The sequence below is a fragment of the Panicum virgatum genome, chromosome 5N, assembly GCF_016808335.1.
Source record: "Panicum virgatum strain AP13 chromosome 5N, P.virgatum_v5, whole genome shotgun sequence".
In the NCBI taxonomy this organism is placed as follows: Eukaryota; Viridiplantae; Streptophyta; class Magnoliopsida; order Poales; family Poaceae; genus Panicum; species Panicum virgatum.
In genome coordinates, this window is record NC_053149.1 from 56,498,869 (window position 1) to 56,504,868 (window position 6,000).

The following is a 6,000-nucleotide window of genomic DNA, read 5'->3' on the forward strand; positions in this document are numbered from 1 at the left end:
CATCTCCAGGTCGGCAGAAAAGTGTCTCCCATTCTTCAAGGCATTGAAAGGAGCTGGCAACATGCAATAGGTCGAAGAGCAAGCGAAGGCTTTTGAAGCCTTGAAAACATACATAGAAAACCTGGCAATCATGTCCAGCCCTTCGGAGAAGGCAGAGCTCTTGTTGTACATCGCCACTTCGGGTGCCGCGATCAGTGCAGCTCTCGTCGAAGAGAGATCAATCAAAGGCGAACTTAAGCAAGTTCCCATCTATTTCGTCTCCGAAGCCCTGAGTGGCTCGAAACTATTATACTCTGAAATGGAGAAAATGGCTTACGCAGTAGTCATGGCTTCGCGGAAGCTTCGCTACTATTTTCAGAGTCACAAGATAAAAGTCCCAATTTCGTTCCCTCTTCGGGATATGTTTGAAAACAAGGAGGCCTCCGGCAGAATAGGCAAATGGGCCACAAAACTAGCGGAGCACACAATTGACTTCGTCCCCAGAACAACAATCAAGTCCCAGGTCTTGGCAGAGTTCATTGCAGACTGGACTCCAGCGGTGCCTTCGCAAGAAACACCGAAGTTAGAATCAATATGGCAGCTTGAATGTGATGGGACATACCAGAGAGATGGGGCAGGGGCTTCGGCAATCCTCACTGCCCCTTCGGGCACACAATTGAAATATGCAGCGAGGCTTGACTTCAAAGGGTGCACAAACAATGTGGCAGAATACGAAGGCCTGCTCCTAGGTCTTCGAAAGGCAAGAGCGCTAGGAGCGCGAAGGTTGTCCATCAGATTCGACTCTGAGTTAATCACCGGGCACATCAATAAATCCAATAGAGCACTAAAGCCGGAGCTATCAAAGTATCTAGCAGTCGTCCGAAGCATGGAAAGGTTTTTCCTCGTATTCAGCATACGAAGCTTCCCAAGATCACAAAACAAGCAAGCCGACATACTGGCGAAGGCCGCATCTCAATATGATCCGTTGCCACCCGATGTATTCTTTGAAACGTTGAAGCAGGGCTCTGTCAACTGCGCCGAAGAGCCTGTAAAATTCATCAACGCCATAACCAACGAAGACTGGAGGGCCACCATAATGGCCTATCTGCGAGGGCATTTCGTCCCGGAAGATGACAAGGAAGAAAAAAGAATGGCTCTTTGTGCCCACAACTACAAGATCATCAACGAAAACCTATATCGAGGGGGTGTCTGCGTGCCCCTCCTGAAGTGCATCTCCTGCGAAGAAGGCAGACAGTTGCTCGAAGAGATTCACGCAGGCATGTGCTCTTCGCATATTGCAACAAGGGCAATTGTAGGCAAAGCTTTTCACGAAGGCTTCTACTGGCCTTCGGCGGTTGCAGACGCGCACAAAGTGGTCCGAAAATGCCCAAATTGCCAAAGGCATGCACCATACAGCAAAATTCCACCAGACAAAGTGCAATTATTGCCTCCGGTGTGGCCCCTCGCTCGATGGGGCATCGACATTGTAGGGCCTTTTCCCACAACGCCAAGAAACTACAAGTATGCTGCAGTCATAGTAGAATATTTCTTGAAGTGGGTCGAAGCTAAGGTTCTCAGAGATATCATAGCCGGAACCTTGCAGAAGTTCTTCTGGCAAAACATTGTATACCGCTTCGGCGTACCAAAGGAGGTCACCATATTCAACGGCAAGCAGTTTGATTGCGCCACATTCAGAGACTTCCCCAAACAGCTGGGGACGAAGCTATGCTTCACTTCGGTCTATCACCTGCAATCGAATGGCATGGTGGAAAGGACCAACGGCGTCATCTTCGCAGGCATAAAGAAGAATATCACCGAGCTACCGAAGGCGAAGTGGATCGGTGAGTTACCAAAGGTAATTTGGTCCCACAATACGACAGAGTCAAGAACCACAAAGTTTACTCCGTTCAAGCTCTTGTACGGCGAAGAAGCTGTCACACCCAAAGAAATCGAGCTCAAATCTTGGAGAACGTCCGAAGGGACGGACAATATAGAGGAAGACATAAAGCCTTCAATCGACACAATCGAGGCATCAAATATGCAAGCAGCAATCAACCTCGGCAAATACCAAGAAGAAACTCGAAGATGGAAGAACAAGAAGGTGAAGCCCAGGGAGATTCAAGAAGGGGATCTTGTGCTTCGCAGAATCCCAAAGGCCAAACAGAAAGGGAAAATGCACAGCAAGTGGGATGGACCTTTCATTATCGCCTCCATGGTGAGACCAGAAGCCTGCAGACTTCGCACGCTGGAAGGTGTCGAAGACCCATACTCATGGAACAAAGATATACTGCAAAAGTACTATATGTAGGAACAATGTAAGAGCCCGCGGAGAAAAATAACCGAAGGGGCTCAATAGCTTAGTATTTATTTCCGCAATTTTTTATTTCATTCTCTCTTTGCGAGAAATTCGCACAATGTATCGAAGGGACCGTACTCTTTTCCTCACGGGGGAAGCCTTCGCACCTTCACTCTGGACGTCGGAGGTGTGAGGTTTTTAACGAGGTGGAACCCTGTGTAACCCCTTGTGAAATATAAGCAAGGTCCCCCGAAAAGAAAAATCTCTCGGGAATAGGAATATGGTGAAGGCACAGAAGCGTCTATCCCTCTTCGCCTCTTTGCCAAGCGAAGAGGGGAGTCATTGGCGCATAAAGCAAGCGATGACGCTTGAAAGAAGTAAGCACGGGACGCAATCCCGGATAGGGGCTTCGCTCCCCTTAGCTTTACTTCCAACTAAATTAATAACGAAGTCCTTATGAGCGAAAAGCCTAAGGCAGAAAAGCCCTTGTGAGCGAAGAGCCCAAGGCAGAAATTCGAAGACATAAAATTCCTTATGAGCGAAAAGCCTAAGGCAAAAAAGCCCTTGTGAGCGAAGAGCCCAAGGCAGAAATTCGAAGACATAAAAGTCCTTGTGAGCGAAGAGCCCAAGGCAGAAATTCGAAGACATAAAAGTCCTTATGAGCGAAAAACCTAAGGCTGAAAAGTCCTTGCGAGCGAAGAGCCCAAGGCAGAAATTCGAAGACATAAAAGTCCTTATGAGCGAAAAGCCTAAGGCAGAAAAGTCCTTATGAGCGAAGAGCCCAAGGCAAAAAATTCGAAGACATAAAAATCTTCATGAGCGAAGAGCCCATGGCAGAAAAGTCCTTGATGAGCGAAGAGCCTAAGCCGAAATCTCGCACGTAAAGATTCAACGCTCCCCGCAAGTCGAGCGAAGGGGGGGGGTGGCACTTCGCAAAACTTACATACGCTCAACTGCAGTGTCGACGACGTTCATCCTCTCGCTCGTGCAAAAGGGGGGTGGCGCTTCGCAAAATACAAATTTGCACAGTCGAAGGATAAAACGAGGAAACATAAATATATTCATTGCATATAAACAGCACGGTTTGCGTTACAAGAAAAATTACACTTCGCAATAAGAGCGAAGAAAATGCAAGTATATACTTCGCATAAAAGCGAAGAAAGGTACAAATTTCCTACCTTCGCGCTAAGTCGAAGAATCCACAAAAACTAAATCATGAAGTTACATCTGAAGTTTCTTTGTCGAAGATAAGGCGGTCCAAGTCAGATATGACTTCGCGGACCGCAACATCTATTATTTCTTCGGCAGTCCGGCGAAGAAATGCTTCAAAGTCATCCCCTGGAAGCGAGGGCACCTCAACATTAAGAAGAGCCTTCGTCAAAAATCCCTTGGCGATGATACATGAATTCATGCGGAGCAATCATGTCTTCAACAGGCTCCGGCTTCGGCTCTAGATGGCCCATGGGCGCTTTATAAGGCCTATCGGTGTCCAAAAGACGTTTTATTTCACGACGAAGCCGGCGCTCAGACAGAACTTTTGCATGTTTTTTGGGATCACGCTGGAATTCCACGAAGAAACGCTTCGTATCGGCGTTCCGATATTCATATACGCGCTCTCAATCAGACCAAAACTCATCAAATGAAAACCAAGGGCGACGGGCACGGGCCTTTTCCCAAGTTAAATCAGAAACATAAAAATTCCCGCGGTTCAAGCGCCAAGGAACAATACCTTCGATGATCCGCGCAGGGGCCAACGCAGGGTCTTGCGCAGACACCGAAGGCGTTAGATACAATGATGCTTATGTTTTCAATACGACACTACTACAAAAATCACTTGGCTTTCGGTCATCACACCCCACCGGTCTTCGGCGCATCGTCCGCTTGCCCCCCACCATCTTTGCCCTCGCCATGGCCAGGGGCTCCGTCTTCGTCACCGGGAGCGCCGCTGCGCAAGTTGCCGGCTTCAGCCTCGCCAAGGAAGCCTCGAGCAAAGATTTCAGCTTTCTCTTGAATCTAAGTGAAATCAAACATGTCAATCAGCGAAGACGGTAATAAGAAGTCAACTTTGGGAAACGCGAAGTGGTACCTAATCTTTCATGCGCTCCAGCTCCACATCGACAAGTCCCCGCCCCTTTTCATGGAAGTACTTTGCGAAGTTCTTGGTGATATTCTTCGGCAGAACAGGAAGGGCTTCGGGGTGCAAGGAGTCCAGCAAAGGCTATTCGAAACATGAGTCCCGAAGAAGTCGCAGCTAAGCCTTCACGATGCCCGTCAAAGAACTGCTGCTCTCCGCTGGAAGCAAACGGCAGACGGCAGCACTAAGAGTACGTGCCGCAACCATAGCGGATAGCTCGCATTTGCAGTCCGCGCCAGATCTAGCCATTGCCAAGGAGGCACGGATCCAGCGGAAGAGCTCCGCCACTTTGATGTTTTCCTCTTGCGATATCTCCGAGGTGTCAATAGAGAACTTCGCGAGCAGGCCGTGCATGTTAGCTTGCACCAAATCTGTGAAGGAGCTGATAGCGGTGCGCCATCGCTGAATAACATCTTTCCCACGGGCACATTGGTCTTCGGCAACCCTCTGGGCCTCTTCGGCTTCAGCTTTAGCTTTTTCAGCATTTTCCTTGGCCTTCTCCGCAGCAAGTGCGTCGCGACGAGCAGCTTCGGCTGCCTCGGCATGGCTCTTTGCCTCAGCACGTGCAGCAACGAGTGCCTCCTCGAGAGCAATTTTCTCCTTTTCCAGGGATACCACACGCTCCTCCACTCTCGCCAACTGCGAAGTTCGTTCGTTGTCAATCCTTAATTGGCAGGAGGCGTAGCACGAAGCGATGAAGGCCTTTAAGGAGAGGTCTTCGATGTCCTGTAGCATTTGGCTCACTCCGGAAACCATTAGGCGTTTCTCCATAAGGGGGAAGCCGAAAGAGGAGCCGGCCTCGGTGAGGAGTCCCCTATCGCGATCGCCGCTCGAAAACTGAAGGCTGCCGACGATGTTGCCCCCGATCAGCTTCGCATCCGGCATCCCGAGAGTGGCAGCCACCTCAACAGGGTTGGAGGTGCTTACATGGTAGCCGCTGCTCTCTGTTGAGGTGGACGTCGCGGGCCTTTGAATAGAGGACTCGGCAGGAGGAAGCCGACCTCCCTCGCCGACACCGCCAGTTGGGCTCGTCTCAGGGCCGGTGGCATGCTTCTGGGGACCAGGGCCGGACCCCTCTATGTCCTCGCCACTGGACGACGACGAACCCGAGGAAGTCGATGTCGACTTCGAAGACGAAGAGGCTGCGGCTGAAGTCTTCACCGGGGCTTCGGGGACCGCGAAGGCGGACTGGATCTCTTGCGCCAGCTCGTCGTCGCTGTCTGGTTCCATGGCGCTGTACTGTAGGAATATGGGGTAGCAAAAATAAAAAATTTCTACCACATAAACCAGGATTACTGCAGTTATAGATCACGGGATTACCACTAGCGGTTGCGGAACTTCTGTAGCGCGTCGGTGTAGTGTAGATGGAAGCCGGCAGTGCAGTTGCGTGAACCACCTCACGAATGGCTCGTCCTTGTGCAGCAAACGCAGCACCTCCACGAAGTCCACACGTACAGGAAGAAGCTTCGCACTCCGGATTGCTAGATCCGCGAGAACAAACTAGGGCTAGATGCACGAGGAAGAGGAACAGGGACGGGGTGCTACTGTAGCACGCCGTTACTATTCATGGTACTGTTCACCTGTGTGAATA